At 42.8% G+C, this 17,519-nt stretch overlaps 2 long non-coding RNA genes across 3 annotated transcripts in view; one reads left to right on the top strand and one right to left on the bottom strand.

The window, feature by feature from the left end:
• LOC135899706 (uncharacterized) overlaps window positions 1-17,519 on the top strand; it is an 81,431-nt gene that overhangs the window by 23,600 nt on the left and 40,312 nt on the right. For both annotated transcript variants that reach the window (XR_010563699.1, XR_010563700.2), the window contains exons 3-4: window positions 12,283-12,453; window positions 13,377-13,402. This is a non-coding gene — a long non-coding RNA (uncharacterized lncRNA). The remainder of the gene's footprint in view (window positions 1-12,282; window positions 12,454-13,376; window positions 13,403-17,519) is intronic.
• LOC135899708 (uncharacterized) overlaps window positions 1-17,519 on the bottom strand; it is a 48,019-nt gene that overhangs the window by 25,046 nt on the left and 5,454 nt on the right. The window lies entirely within an intron of this gene.

Here is a 17,519-nt window from a genome sequence, read left to right as displayed (position 1 = left end):
GCATTTGTTCTTACACCTCCTTATTTATACCATCGTGGTCTGCCAATGATCATCATTCCAGCCTAGTGATTTCACTCTCGTCATTCTGTCATTGTGATGCCTTGTGCTCCGACCCAGAGGTCGAAGTTGTCTAATAGCTTAGTCTAGTAGGTATGTGTTCGGGATCATAATGCTATCGTGGTCGTTGCATTGCCGTCATTCCAGCTTTGTCATCCTACTCTTGTCATGACGCCGTCAGTGCGCCATCGTTGCTTCACAGTCGTCGTCACGCCATCATCGCGATGTGGTCGCTTTATTCGTGTTATCACCTCCCTAACATGAACGCATTGTCGTCTCGTGGTCTTCGTACCGTGTTAGTCGTTTTGTCGACGTCAAACGTGTTCATAACTGTATTGTAGTCATAGTTTCGGGATTTATTCGTGGCTATGCTACTTTTGTCACGACGTCATCGTTTGACAGACGCTATCATGACTCATTTGTCTGACAATGTCATCATTGTCATACCATAATCATCACTGCAGCTTTGTCATCTGACTCTCGTCATGCAGCGTTCGTCACGCAGTCGTCGTCATGCATGTTTCTCAATGACGCCATCATCGCGCTCTTTTCATCCCACACTATCGTCACGCCATTCTCGTCATGCCGTTGTCATTGCGTCGTCGTCACGTAGTCGCCGTTACGCATTCGTTGTCATACTGTCGTAGGGATTCCGCGGTGGTGTTCCATCATCATCGTTATAACTTTGACATCCGACTTTCAACATGCCGTCCTCGTCACACCATCTTCGTCATATAGCTTTTGTGATACAGTCCTTTTCACGCCATTCTCATGGAAAACTCGTCATTACCCCAATGTCTTCACTCCGTTGCTATGACACCGTCATCCCTGCTTCAACGTCATACAGTCATCGTCACACATTCGTTGTCATACCGTCGTAGGGATGCCATTGCGGTCATTTCATCATCATCACTATAACTTATACATCCAACTCTCGTCGTGCTGTTGTCATTTACACCTTTTTCGTTATGTCATTGTTTTCAGGCTCTACATTTCATAGACGTCATCACTTGAGCACCATCATGCCATCGTTGTCATGTCTTCGTCACTATATCCCTTTGGTTTATAAATCGACATGATTCCTAATTCAATCTAACTTTCTCATGCTGTCGTCAGTCAATGGTGATAATACCCGCGTTGTCATTTTGTCTTCGTCACATAGACGCTATCGTGCATCCTTTGTCATACCGTAGTCATACCGTCTCGGTTGTGGCATCATAGTAATTACCACTCATTCAATCCTGTTCTTGGCATAACGTCTTTGTGCCATCAGCGTCACTCCAGTTTCGTTGTCCGACATTCGTCACGCTATCGCAGTACCGCCATCGTCGTCTACATGTTTCTGTATGTGGTCATTGTCACGTTATCTTCATCATAGGCTTGTGGCCATCGCATGGTCATCATGCTGTCACTGCACCGTCACCATGCAGTCATCTTCGGGCATTCGCGGTCATACCGTCATCCGAATGCCGACGTGGTCATTCCATCGTCATCACGGTAACTTCGACAACCGACTGTCGAAGTGACATGGCGTTATCGTCATGTCACGGTCGCGCTGGTTTAGCACCATCGTCATCACTCCGGTAACATCATTCTATTGTCGTCATGCCAACCTCGATCCACCAACGTCACTTCTTTTTCATTATGATATGGTAATATAAGTGTCATCATTCGATCGCTCTTATGGTGTCGTTCTCATGGCATTGTTGCCATTGCGTCATTGTCACATAAGAGCTATGATTCATTTTTGGTGTTACTATCGCCGTCATACCGTCTTGTTCGGCACATCGTCGTTATACCCGTTTCTTCATGTCATCGTCCTCATGTCGTCGTCATCACGTTGTCATCGTTATAACACCGTCATAATTCAAGAATCGACATCTCACTGCTGACCTGCCATCGTCATTATGCGCATATTTATTATATGGTACTAAGGAGAAATTAGGAATAGGCAAGGATCAGATGTATGCGTTAGGAGTCAAAGCCGGCAATATCTTTACTAATATGGGTGACATAGTTCATGTAGCTGAGGAGTTCTATAGACATTTATACAGTACCAGTGCCACCCACGACGATAATGGGAGGGGGAATGGTGTAGACGAATTTGAAATCCCACAAGTAACGCCGGCAGAAGTAAAGAAAGCCTTGGGAGCTATGCAAAGGAGAAAGGCAGTTGGGGAGGAACAGGTAACAGCAGATTTGTTAAAGCATGGTGGGCAGATGGTTCTAGAAAAACTGGCCACCCTGTTTACGCAATACCTCATGATTTCGAGCGTAATGGAATCTTGGAAGAACGCTGACATAATCCTAATCCATAAGAAAGGGGACACCGAAAACTTGAAAAATCACAGACCAATCAGCTTACTGTCCGTTGCCTACAAAGTATTTACTAATGTAATCTCAAATAGAATCAGGAACGCCTTAGATTCTGTCACCCAAAGGACCAGGCAGGATTCCGTAAAGGCTACTCAATAATAGGCCATATTCACACTATCAATCAGATGATATAGAAATGTGCGGAATATAACCAACCCTTATATATAGTTTTTATTGATTACGAGAAAGCGTTTGATTCAGTTGAAACCTCAGCAGTCATGGAGGCATTGCGGAATCAGGGTGTAGACGAGCCGCATGTCAAAATACTGAAAGATATCTATATATGATATATGAAAGATAACTACGGTGGCTCCACAGCCACCGTAGTTCTCCATAAAGAAACCAACAAAATCCCAATAAAGAAAGGCATCAGGCTGGGAGACACGATCTCTCCAAAGCTATTTACAGCGTGTTTACAGGAGGTATTCAGAGACCTGGATTGGGAAGAATCGGGATAAGAGTTAAATGGAGAATGCCTTATTCACTTGCCATTCGTGGATATCACCTTGCTTAGTAACTCGAGGGACCAATTGCAATGCATACTCACTGACCTGGAGAGGCAAAACAGAAGGGCCGGTGAAAAATTAATCTGTACAAAACTACAGTAATGTTTAATAGTCTCGGAAGAGAACGACAGTTTACGATAGGTAGCGAGGCTATGGAAGTGGTAATGGAATACGTCTACTTAGGACAGGTAGTGACTGCGGATGCGGTTCATGAGGCTGAAATAATTAGAAGAATAAGAATAGGCTGGGGTACCTTTGGCAGGTATTCTCAGATCAAGAACAGCAGATTGACATTATCCCTCAACCAAAAGTGTATAACAGCTGTGTCTTACCAGTACTCACGTGCGGGGCAGAAACCTGGAGGCTTACGAACAGGGTTGTACTTAAATGTAGGACGACGCAACGAGCTATTGAAAGAATAATGATAGGTGCAACGTTAAGGGACAGAAAAAGAGCAGATTGGGTGAGGAAATTAGCGCGAGTTAAAGATATCTTCGTTGAAATCAAGAAAAAGAAATGGGCATTGGCAGGACATGTAATGAGGAGGGAAGATAACCGATGGTCATTAAGGGTTACGGACTGGATTCCAAGGGAAGCCAAGCGTAGCAGGGCGCGGGCAGAAAGTTAAGTGGGTGGATGAGATTAACCCAACTGCAGAAGCCCCCAACTGGAGAAGCCCCCAACTGGAGACAAGGCCACATTTTGTAGTTTCATGGAAAGTCTACTGCTTTTGACCCGATCAACTAGTGAGACTTGTGTAATTATGGGCGACGTGAATGTCAACATGATCACTGGTAGCGCATGGTCGCTAAAACTCAAAACATTGTTCTCTTGATATGGCTGCAGTAATTACATTACTGCACCAACAAGGGTAACAATCAATAGTGCTACATTGTTAGACATATGCGTTTCGAACTTAAATGAATGTGATGTCAAGTCGGGAGTACTAATATCAGATGTAAGTGACCATTTACCTGTGTTTTGTCTTATACCTAAAGACCATGACAAACAAAACAATGACTGCAAAACGCGATTCCGCAGAATAATCAGATCAAATACTCTAGAGCAATTCCGATGTCTCCTCCAGTGCGTAGACTGGCAAGAAATCTATAATGAAACAGATGTAAACAGAGCGTTTGCTCTATTTCAACGAAATGTGCTTGCGTGCTATGATTTGGCTTTTCCACTTCAGCCAGCTGCTTCTGGAATGAAGCATAAAAAGGCGCGCAGACCTTGGGTCGACAAAGACTTGTACGAACGCATCAAAAAGAAAGACGCTATGTATCACACCTTCATCCGCACGCGGCAGCCTGACCTATTAGACGTATTCCACAAGAAATTTAGGAATGAAGTACAAGGTGATCTAAAGAAAGCAAAGTGTGATTACTATGAGCGCCTTTTCTCGAATATACGAAGCAATCCGAGAAAAATATGGGATGCCGTTAATGATATAACAGGAAAAAATCCAAACGCGCATCCGCAAATGACACGCTTAAACGGACGGGAAATAGAACGTGCGGAAGTGGTTAGCTGCATGAATACGCATTTCATTAACGCTGGTATGAACCCTGCACACGTTGCAATCGGAAACGATCACATGTTTTCCATACCACGTATTTCAAACTCACTTTTTTTCAAACCGACACGTGTGAGTGAAGTACGTGACCTTATCAAGACATTAAAGCATGATGTTTCAGCTGGCGTAGACGGTGTCAGTCCTATTCCGGTTAAATATGTGTCACACGAGATAGGGCCAGCACTCGTGCATGTTATAAACTTGTCTCTTAGCACAGGCGTTTTTCCAGACGAGCTTAAGATAGCGCGTGTCCCACCAATTTATAAAGTGCAGACCAATTGTCGAACTACAGACAAATTTCAGTTCTCATGGTATTTTCAAAATTTTTTGAAGGTGTTATCTATGCAAGATTATCAAATTTTTTTATGAAACACAACGTTATTGCGAAATGCCAATACGGTTTTCAAAAAAAAAGTCAACCGAGCAAGCCTTACTGGATATTAAAGATCGAATTATTGCTAACATCGAACAGAAGAAGTTAACGCTTGGCCTGTTTTTGGACCTGAGAAAGGCGTTTGATTCGATTGACCACTATATCCTAACTGAAAAATAGGAAAGATACGAAGTTCGAGGCGTTGCAAATGACTTGATAAAAAGTTATATATGTAATAGAAAACAGTTCGTGCAGCTGGGAACTACTGCATCTGACATGCTTACCCTACATCAAGGTGTCCCACAAGGTTCAAAGTTAGGACTATTACTATTTCTAATTTATGATAATGACATTACCGATTTATCAGGTTCACAAACATTGGCAATGTATGCAGATGATACAAATGTGTTCTTTACAGCTGATAACACAACAGAATTACAGCAGTGTGTATATGAATATACAGTTTTGTTATCTGACTGGTTGGCGACCAACAAACTCCAGCTGAACGCAACTAAAACAACCTACATTATATTTAGGGCGCCTAATAACAGAATTGATGGTAGAATAGAAGTAAAATTTAACAACTACCTCATTAAACAGGTCGTCAAACAGCAAAAGTTTCTGGGAATATATTTCAGTGAAGAATTGTCATGGAATACACATGTAAATTCCCTTTGCGGAGAATTATCAAAGAACATCGGTATAATCTATAACAATGCACACCTGATCCCTCTATGGCTGAAAAAACAACTGTATAATGCACTTATTTATTCAAAGCTTTGCTACGGTATATTGGTTTGGGGTACAACCACAAGAACAAATTACACGAAATTGATTACCTCACAAAAAAGAGTTATCCGTTTATATGCAAATTACTATGGCCATTTTTCAGATCTAAGAACCGGTCCACTATTCCAAAAATACGATATCCTGCGTGCGGACAGCATATATTATATGCTAATTCTTCTGGAAATCCGAAAAAGAAATCCAAGCGCTCAATGTAGTGAATGTAACCTCTCCGGATACTCCTTGCGACACAGCTCACGACACACACCAAAAGCAAGGACCAATTACGGGAAACAAACATTTCTCCATCAGTCCACAAAAATAATGAACAGTTCCAGTGCATCTGTATCCTTAAACACTTCTTTACAGACATTTAAAAAAAGAATAAGAGATTGGTTAGATAGGCAAGACATATACTTTAAAATTGAATGAATGCGTGTAATAAAATGAAAAATGTTTCTGCCATGAATTACATTTTTCTTTTCAGGATTCACATATTTCATTTAATATCTATTGTTGGCTTTTGTATTAACACAAATATGTTTGCATCCACGTATTGTTCCCATTGTTTTATTATTTTTGGCACACAATTATGTTTCTTCTCTTTTTTTGCGCGTGTTGTTGCTCTATATTGCTCCATAATTTAGCTGACGTTTACTTCATGTATAATTGTACAATTTTTTTCATACCATTAGCATCTCAAATACTTACTTGCACTTAGCCGTTGTTGTACACTGTACCCTATATTTGAAGAATCGAATCACCATGAATTTTCACAGTAACCAACGCTGTTGTAACGCGCAAAATTGTGCATATGTGTGTGACCTGCTGTCAAACCTGTCGTTCGCGGGGGCTGAGACCTTTGTCAGGCTTTATGCCTTTAGTCTCAGTCTACCCTCGTTTTAATGAACGAAAAATAAAATTCAATTCAATTCAAGAAGTTTGCAGGGACAACGCGCCCCCAATTAGTACGTGACCAGGGTAGTTGGAGAAGTATGGGAGAGTTTTCGCCCTGCACTGGGCGTATCCAGGATGATGATGATGATGATGATGATGATGATGAAGGAGATGTTGCCTTTACTTGGCCCCAGATACTTCTTTTCTCATAGAAACCTAAAATAATTAACTCTAACGCATTAAACCTCATAATCAACTCGAGATCACAATAATGCGAAGTCCGGTCACGTAAGTACACTAATGCTTCACTTAAACGGAAAGTTAACTCAGGAGCACACCAACGCAACGTCCAGTGATATAAGTGCACTGACGTGAACACAAAGTCCGGTCACATCGCTACACTAAAATCAGGGCACATAAGAAAACACGGATTAGATTCAAATGAAGGTAAATTATTCCAGGCACTGAATTGGCCAAAGCCGCGTTAGGCCATGGATCTTAGGTCATGGACCTAAGATTTTGTAGAGGCTGAAGGGCCTGCGGCCTAAGGGCACTACATGACGTGTTAAGCGTTGCCTGCATGTGTCATTTTGCGGACATTATACCAGAACATGCTCTATATCCTCTTCCGCGTGGCTTCCACGTGGTCAGTGCATTCCGAACTCTCAGCTCTTGAAATATGTGGAAAGCGCTTTGTGTAAGCGGTAAACGGCCGCAGATAATTAATGAGCGGTTCAAAGGCTCTGTTTGTATCAAATGTAGTCGTAATTTTAAATTGAAGTGATGGGTCAATGTGAAATAAATCTCAAGCTTTCGAGTTCTGCACTTCGAGCACTTCGAGTTTCGAGCACTTCGTCACATTGCATGCATTGAAAGTACTGCGCACACAAGACCTCTATTTTTAAAATACAATCTTGTAACTGTGCATAAATTATACCCTCTAAATCTAGCCAGAAAATGTAAATATGATTCAGACGGTCTTCTACGTACACTTTCAGAGTTGACACCACTCACAAGGTCTTATAATTCACGCAGAGATGATACCTGGAAAATACCCTTTACACGCCTTATGTTAACAAAACAAATGCTTCGTCACACGCTTCCAAAGCTGTTGAACGAACTTCATCAATACGGAATAAAATTAGAAACAACTGGGAACCCTGCAATCAAGGAATTTTTTGTTGCGAAAGATTGATCCATTTCTTTTGTATGAAAGCTACATATGTACAATTTTGTTCCAGATTTCCGAATCGTTATTTTTTTGCAGTGTTATAATTGTGTAAGGCATCGTTGAATTTATTGTCATGAATGCCTGAAGGAATTATCATTGTTCAACGTGTACACACATTTTTGTATTTCCATTCTCTCACTGTATGCCATGTAAACGGGGGCTCGAAGCTTCTCAAGTGGATAAATCCACTTTTTTTCAAGCCCTCGTCTTCCACAAAAGAGATTTGTGGATGGAATAAAATTTTTTGATTGATTGATTGATCAAACCATCTCGCTTTGGAACGAATGGCTAAGACTTGTCATAGTATGCGGCGCGATTCGCCTTGCGTTAGAAGGAGACCATGTGTACCGTTATGACATGTCCTTGTCCATTTGTCTTACATGTTTAAACATTTCCGGGAATACCGCAGTGGCCAGATACCCATTGGAAGAACATTGTGTGATTCCATTCATTTGCTTTTGTGAGTTTCTTTGGTGTCTCCTAAACTAACGCTGTTTCGCGAATTGATGATGTCGCTATGAAGTGGAAACAAAGCTGCCTTTGAATCACAAAGGATGCCCCATTGTTCCCTTTTTGCATTGAATTTATGTATCGTAACATAGGCAATGTTGCAAAAAGCTCTGCTGCTGATGATGATGTCGTGTGACATATTTTATACGTCTGTATTTGGTTCCATTCTGGAATGACAAAGGCAGCTGCAAAATAATTTGTTTGGCAAGAACCATCTCTATACGCTTTAATATAGCCAGGGTATCGAAACCATACCTGTTATAACGATAGTTGTGCTGCTAGCATAATCATAACTTGTTTGCGAATAATTCCTTCAATCTAAAGTTCGATCTTTGCGGAGCCGCGATGGAGAGTACGAGAAGATCTGAGAATCGAAATTCGTGATGTGGTAGGAGATTGTTGTGCATCCGTATCACCGTTTGCATAATCCTATCCAGCAATTGGTAGTGCAATCGCTAGCACAATTGCTTGCTGGTGCCTTTTGTGTTCCAATAAAACGCAACAGTAGTGTCGACGAGTATCAATCATCCTCATAATAGAAATTGGAGAATGACGTGCCTCTGCAATTACCAGAAAACTACAAGTTGCTCTGGAATGCCTGAACATACTCCGAGAGTCCTAGCTATTAATTATTGAGGTCTCTCTTCAGATGAACGGGAGATTCAATGCAGAACAGGTGAAGAACACGCCATCTATTGCTTTAGAGACAGACCCTCCCCCTGCCGTACCTGCTAGGCGGCGAAGAACATGTATTATTCAGTTTGTTTGCTCTTTGAGGGCCTTAATGTGAGAAATTCAAGAAAGTCATCCCTCTAGTATAACCCCCTCAAAATTGTGTCGTTTTACTATGTGAAACGGCTGTACCTCAAGACGAAGCTAAACATCCCTTAGATATCCTCCGGTGAAAGGCAACACGGCCGTCTTACTGTGCGGTAGTTCCATTCCTCTTTTCCTTAAGAATTTTTCCGAAATATTTAGGCTTTCCTGCAAAGTTGATTGAACGAGTCTGGTACTTGAACCAAAGGCCCAAATACAAACACCGTGCGCATTTATGGAGTAGTGTAGCGCAGTTGGAAATGTCCGCTGTAAATCCGCCATTAAAGTGACACTAAAGTGAAAAATGATTTCTCCTGCATCAGTATATTAGCGTTCTACAAAACCAAAAACACCACTCTTACAACGATAAGACCTTTCGTAAGCCAGCAAAAGCGCAAGAACCAAATAAAGGTGGCGACGCCTACTTAAGTTCCCGCACATGGGGGCTGTGACGTCTTGTATTTTGATGACATCTTCTAGGGCCTGCTAATTATATACAGCGGTACAGATTGACTACATTGTGTTCTAAAGGAACCAAATATTAAACATGGCAAGTTTCGAGAAGCTTTATTCAGCCAACGCGACCCAAATGCGAAAACATACTTTGGTATCCCTGGCGTCACGCTGACGTACCGGCACTGAGGTTTCGGCGCGACATTCAAATATTGATATTGGACCTTCATTTTCCGATCTAATAATTAAACTATTTTTTGAAATGACTGCCTGCAGGGTTCTCAAACAGTGCTTCATTAGTCTGAACTGATTTATTGTTTCGCTTCAGTGTCCCTTTAAGCATTTAAGGAGAAACTGACCTAATACATTGCCTTGTGTGACTTCCTTGAATGAGAATATGCGAGCAGCTTTTCCTTCGTGCGTCTGGATAAATACTTATCTCGCATTGAAGAAGTTGGATATCCGCCGTAGCACCGGTCCAAAGACCCCAGTTCTAGCAGCCCACCTAATATATGAGCCTTTTGTTATTCGCCTTTTGCGTTCAACCAATATCATTCCATCTTCATCACTACATCATCAGTCGTCGTCAAGCCTCCGTGCTGATGGGTGACCTTGGCAAGCGAGTGCCCTAAGAAAGTGAGGCGATATCAGGGTATGGGCTTATAGTCGAACAAACGAAAGTCTAAGAGTTACCACTACACGTGTGAAATCGATGTGACTCCAGAAATATGGCGTATCGCTTCATTGCTGGATTGCTATTCGCATTACAGTCGATGGTGATCGTGAGATTAGTTGTGACGTCTTTCTCTTTTCGCGCTATTGCGTAAGGAGGCTCGTAATTATATTGTGGTTTTATCACGTAAAGTCCCCGGTTATATTAGTGTGCATACAAAAGAAAAACTAAAGAAAAACGTCCAAGCCGGTAGTGTCTGGCGCACCGAGGATGGCTGTTTGACCGAGACGAGATTCCAATGAGGTTCTGGCTGTGACAGGAAATAAGCGCGTCCACATGGACCAGTGCGCTGTATGGCGTGATGCGCTATGGTGTGTTGGGGTCTGCCATTAAGAACGTGCACTACACTCATTTTAACATGTGGTTGATATCATCTCCAACCAATCTGCTTTGCCGGTAGCCATTTCAGGCTTACATCTACTCTTGATTATGGGAGTGCCATCATTTTTTTTACTGTTGTGTTTACAGCATCGGGACGACGGACTTCAAAAGGGAGGCATCGGTGCGCGTACTGATTTGAACTTTTTGCGGGGACTGCATTTTACCCGCTTACAACTTATGCGATTGCTCATCGCAAGAGGCGTAGGCAACATTAGGAACTTACGCGAATTTTATCGCTAATTATATGTGTTGTATATGTTCTGGCCGAACTACATGTGATCAGATTGTATGCTCAAAACGAATAGCGTCGTCATTTCTGGAAGGTGCACGAGCACCAACGATTTCGTTAACCTCGCGGACAACTTCCTTTGGCTATCAAGGGAAATTTACAATCAAGTTAAGAACCGCGCAAAGAGCGATCGAACGAAGATTGCTAGGCATAACGTTAGGAGAGAGAAAGAGGGAGGTTTGGATCAGAGAGCGAACGGGCATAGACGATATTCTAATTGACATCAAGAGGAAAAAATTTAGCTGGGCAGGTCATGTATAGCGCCGGTTAGATAACCGTTGGACCATTAGGGTTACAGAATGGGTACCAAGAGAAGGGAAGCGCAGTAGAAGACGGCAGAAAACTATAGATGGTGCGATGAAATGAGAAAATTCGCGGGTGCTAGTTGGGTCGGTTGGCGGCAGTACAGGGGTAATTGGAGATCGCAGGGAGAGGCCTTCGTCCTGCAGTGGACATAAAACAGGCTGATGATGGTGGTGGTGGTGATGATGATGATGATGATGATGACGCCGCCGCCGCCGCCGACGACGACGACGATGATGATGATGATGATGGAGGTGGTGGCCCCCCCGAAAAAAATATCCTGGGTACGTGCCTGACCTGTTCATTGTCCTTATGGTGACTTTGAGCTCGGGCGAGCCGGGTTAGGTCTGATTTCTGTGAGCTTGACCCCCTAGTGAGCCTTAGGTTAGATATATACTTTGCGAGTTAAATTATTGAACTCTGTTTACTTTTCATACTCATGGTCGTAAATGTAGCAAGGTGTTTTGTTTTCTGCGTCATCTTCCCTTCTTGTGTACAGGCATATATTTGCGTGTACATACTACATAAGGCATTTATGCTTGCAATTTGTGCTAAATATATCATTGGATGTTCATACGTTGCAGGTACATCGCATGTTCTGAAATCGCATAGCGTGATGCCAGCATTCAACGTGTGAACACACAGTAAGAATCCAAGAATCCAGAGAAATAATCGTTACGCTTATATTGAAATGCAGAAATAACAACGTAAAAAAAGATGAAAGGTTATGATCAGCAAAGGAGCGGGTCCCTCGAATTTCCTTATTCTTACCAGGTCATTAAACCTGCAGTCGCTACGCCTGACTTGACACTCGTCTACGCTTTCACACCTTTGGGGGTTTTTGGTATTCACATTGCTTAGTCGCCGCTGCCTAAGCAAAATATTTATGTTTTTAGGGGTTCAGATCATTCTGCAATTTATTTTCGCAGGCTACCATCATTTATAAAAGCCGACACGCCGTCCTATTGTGATTTATGCTTTTCTCATTACTTCAGCGTGCAGACACACCGAGTACATTTTTTGGTGCCACCGTGGTGACTACATCCCTGGAATCTTGTGTCCTGGAGTTCAGCGATGGCAATGCGAGAAATCAAAGCTTAGGTGCGCATGTAAGGAAGGGAATGCCCAGAGGTGGGACTCCTACTGCGTGCCTTACAGGGACTGCGGTAAGTACGTTAACGCTGGCTACTGCACATTGCTTTCACTCTGGCACTGAAGTGTTAGCTACAGCTGGCGTGAGCTAATTACTATCATGATCGTGTCCTTCCGCTTTCCCAACATCGTAAACAGATAAGACAAGACAGACTGAGTAACTGAATGACTGACCCACTGAGTGTGACTGACTGCCTCATCGGCCGGCTGGCTGGCTAGCTGTCTAACTGGTTGGCTGGATGGCTGGCTGGCTGGCTGGCTGACTGACTCTGTTCCGCTTTTACACTTGTGCGAACAGTAAAAATGCTCTACACTTTCAGAATTTCACAGTGTACTGCTCGAATAGGCGTGACGTGTCAGCGAAGATTATGCGTCCTTATCTAAGCACACCCAAGGACGCAACTTTTTAAAAAATAATAAGAGCGTAGTTTCATTAGTGTCAGAAAAGTCTACTCCTACTTAAAACAAGGTAAGACAGAGTAGTCCGGATTGCGCAAAACGTTTACATAGGCTCTGTTTATATCACCTTGAGCTTCATTCATGCAGGAGCATCGACTTATGTGTACAGAAAAAAAAGAGCAGTATGGAACAGTGGAATAAATTGTAATAATAAGCGTTTCCGACGGTTGTCAAAACTTTCCGCATATTGGGTACACTGTGCCATAACATTTTGGCTATCGCCAGCGTTCGTTACTCGCGCCAATGGTGCGATGAAATGTAAGTTACTTATTTCTGTTTGTTTTCCTTCTTTCTGGCACCTCCGCTCCTAGATACCCTTACGCCTCACCACCCACACTTCTTCCACCATTGTTCTGACGTCTGGCTAACCTGACTAGCTGACACTTCTGTATACGCAGTTTCTAGTGCCAGAACGATAGATTGCTTATCTTCGCTCTGTCTTTTTTTCATGAACCTTGGATATATATTGCAAATAAAGTCTTCAGGGACTTCCATCCAGAAAAAGTAAGTAAAATATGCTTAATTTAAAGTTGTCTGTTGAAAGACAGCTCTTGTCCGTGTATCTTTCATCTGTAGTTCGTGCCGTTTCGCGCTGTCAGTAGTTTCAGTGTGGAATACCAACATGTCCAAGTACCGATATTTTGAAGCATATTTATGAGATAACAACTCCATTAGACTTATTCTCCGTACAGCTTGTCGATTATGATCCTGTTCCTTTCCCTCTTTTCCTCCCCTGAGCATAGTAGCAGTTCAGGGCACTCTGGGCTAAGGCCGATTTCTCGGCTTTGCCTTAAGTAAGTCCTCCCGGCACTCTGTCTTGAATACAGCCGTAAAACGAAGATCGTCCATCAACAAACTAATTGATGGCTTTTTCATGAGCAAGTGATACTATCAGAGCACGTTGGACGAGTTTGTTTCCATTCATAATGAAGTTTAGAAGCGCGAAAAGACAACAGAGATGAGGTAGGAGAAAAATTAACGCTGAGTGACCACTGAAGATGTTTGTGATTTGGTGGTGCTCTAATTTCTGTGTGAAAGACGCGGCAGTCCCAAGTGTCTTGGTATTCACGGGCTCATCTAAGCCAACTCGCTGTTCGGTGATCTTGTTTTGGTTCCCAATTCTAAGATATAGGTATACCTCTTGGAATAAACAGAACCTTGAAATTCTTATGCATTTAGTGTAGACGTTCGACATGCAATATTCTATACTTCAGCATAAGCTACTTCATAGCGACAGGATAATAATAAGCAAGCTTTGATTGGAAAAGTGGTATCTCTGCCATGGGGTTCATGTAGTTACTGGCTTTCTACATTCGATCCCTGCTAATAGGTTGGGGTACTGGAATGTTGATCTACAGGTGTGGAACTCGCATTCGTTCGTGCGTTGCGCACATCCTAAGCAAAGGTTGTTTTGGGCCACATTAATCGACAACTAAGTAAACGACTACCTGGAATGCGTCAAATACAATGTGTGCATTTATAGATACGCAGTCATTCCACCAAGACACTTCGCTACACGTTTGATTTACCAAATGGTTGCCAGATACACCTTCTTGACGGTAACTAGAGGTGGACAGTAATCACATTTGTTGCAGTTATAAGCGAAGTTTCTCTAAATCTTTACCTAGCTTTTATTAGGACCTCTCAAAAGCTGCAAAACGTGCGACTGCTATGTCTAGCTTGGGCTCGGTTTATGGACGCGTTTTTTGCATAGGTCTCAAGAAATCTTAATAAGCCAGACTAGGCAAATAAATGCGCAGACGTAAGCAATAGGTGTGAGGGATAAGCTAAATAATGTAACTGTTTTCTTCCTTATCATCATCGCATGCTGGATGCCACAAAAAATGATTTGCTCATTGTTATTGTGTCACTGTAGCCCTCAAATTCCTTGTTTAGCTTAGGTAGGTTTCTGTATCGGTCGACAAAACGAAAACACGAAATTTTCTAAATGATGGCAACTTGTGTAAAGCAAGTAACGAGGTTAAATTCCTGCCTTGCCCGCACAGGCGGAGCATACAGAGTTACGCGATAGTGTGGAAAAGTTCGTATTCGCAAGAGCGGACAATGCCTAAACGATCTGCTCAGAGAACAGAAACATAGCATTCGAACTAATGCCCAGCCTCATTTAGCAGCTCATCATAACGCATATTGCATGTGAGTCACTTTTTTTTACGAAACAGACGCTCTTAGTAAGCACTAGTAAGGAGCAGCCGCAAGGTTTGTGATAGAGACCTATCCCGTTGCTCGCAGTTACATGTACATTACTCAGCCTTGCGTCCGGCCCTGGAACGACGATGTGCAAAATTCGTCTGTCCACCGTCTGTAATTCTGATGCTACTGTATTACCATATGAGTCTGTAAGATGGATAGTGCAGTAAATTTCATAAGTGAAAGTAAATGTCATTATTTTCTTGCTGTTATCGTGACAAATATCATATATATATATATATATATATATATATATATATATATATATATATATATATATATATATAGCACTTGAGTTCCCTAGTTAATTTCAGTCGAGAATGAGCTCTCACCCAGTGACTCACTGGTAGAGTGCACTGTGATCATTTTGTGTCGTAGTGCTTAGATACAAACAGGGCAGGATTAAACATTGTCAAGCATGACAAATAATCTCACAGGGCATAAAAACTCGAAAGGGTGTAGAAAGGCTGGGTAGAGAGATTATTCAGGTTACTTTGTCACCGTGCGACATTGTAGTGCACGTTTTGTGTAACGAAAGATAAAGCACGCTTAACGTTCTAGTGGTTTCTTGCGAACCTGCAGTTGGCGGGACTCCTTAGACTAGATTGCTGAAGCCAACACGCGTATTATACGTCAGCATAATTGACGAAAAAAAGATATAGAATATTTTGCTGGGAAATATCGCGCAAAATTACCATATACCGCTTTCAACACTTGCTCAAAGAGTTCTTTTACAAATTCTGTCATTTCTCCTTTCGGATTTACCTTGACATACTTATTTGCCATAGTTGTTCTCCCCTGCACCCTTTTCACTAAGTGTGACTTCAGTAGTACTTGTACACTCTTTAAAAAAACGACATCGGTTGCTAACCAAAAGCAAGTAAATTGCATGCCCCAAAGTTATCTAAGATTCTAGGAAGGCAAGTAGGTAATGGCGCTCGTAACTGCAGTACTACCCAAATGGAGGTTATGATGCATACGACTAGTACACAGAGTTTACGAGTCATTGGTATTATTGCCCAGGCTATAGTGGCATGTGCTACATCATTGAGTTCAGTAGGGCTTTTTACAGCGTAAGCTATTATAGGCTCATTCCAACAGCTATTTCGGCCGCCGACACCAGTGTCTGTCGCCGCTATCGCCGTGAATTAGAAAACAGTACCCAGTTCACACTGGGATAGCACACGGTCCCTCAGCGTGGGTGCCAGCTACCCTGCCACTGAGCCACGCTAGCGGTTGCTAGCTTGTAGCGGAAACGTGCCCTATAAACGCGTCCTAGAGCACGAGGAGACACACAATGTGACAGGTGCGCCGCATAGCGTCGATACGTGCACATTTTGCATTGCAGTTGCACATTAGTACAACAGGTGGCAGGCCACGTAGCAGTTGCATAGGTTGCGGCACAAGGTAGATAGAGAAGTTTTGAGCCATGAAGACATCATAGAGATCTATACAAAAATGCTGGAATGAAAAACATGTATGCGATACCTGAATAAATCAAGCAGGACAGGCGACTGCTGTCACCGACCCGTTTAAAAGGGAATGCCAACAAATCATGATCATCATCATTGGCATAGCATCCTGCCATTTGTCACGCGATGTGACAAGCCCACCACGTAGTGTCAATAAGTTCAAACTTTGCATTGGATTTGCGTTCTAATCTACCAGTTGCCCCGAGATATAGCAGGGGTATGTAGCATTTGCATGCTCCATGTCGCTTTGTAAATCAAGCAGGCTAGGGCACTATTTCTCACCGCCCTTTTTCAAAGGGGTGCCAATAAATCCTCATCCTCATCAACAGCACCGTATCGTATCACAGGTGTGTCGTGACATGTGTGTCGAGCAGTCTGCATCCCTCTGTTTACTCTTCGGTACATGTTATGGTGCCTCCTCGCAAGCTACAAACCGCTTCTGAAGAAGCGAGTAGCAGAGCTACGCGTGCGGTTGCAACAGAACAACGTCGGGCTCGGCAGACCACTGTCCAGGAAGCGGTACAACCCACAGCTTAGATTGTTCTTGTGAAAACGACGCGAGCAGACTTCGTCGCGGAAGCCGTCCAGTGCGCTCTGCACAAAATGAAGCTCCTGTGGATCCTCTCCTCCAGCTCACGCTGTGATTGTGCTGCGTATGCCCCGCAGGCCTGCGACTTTTTTTGTTTGCAAGTGGTAGTTCCATTGCCAAGAAAAAATTTTGTCGCTTCTCTTGTAAAAGTGTATTCTAAGCACGTGTGTGAACAAAACACAAAAGCAAGAACCGTATTGCCACCAACTTTAGTGGTATTTATAACCATCAAATAAAGACACGATAGGGTCATGATACGAGCACGAAGTTGCGCGCATGCGTGCAATGAACTTCAGAGAGAGGAACGACAAAGAGGAAAATAGCGCACCATACAATGCAATTATTGGCCGAT

Source organism: Dermacentor albipictus, chromosome 7 (genome assembly GCF_038994185.2).
Source record: "Dermacentor albipictus isolate Rhodes 1998 colony chromosome 7, USDA_Dalb.pri_finalv2, whole genome shotgun sequence".
In the NCBI taxonomy this organism is placed as follows: domain Eukaryota; kingdom Metazoa; phylum Arthropoda; class Arachnida; order Ixodida; family Ixodidae; genus Dermacentor; species Dermacentor albipictus.
Note: the sequence above shows the minus strand (reverse complement) of the source record. Positions and strands in the feature narration are given on the sequence as shown.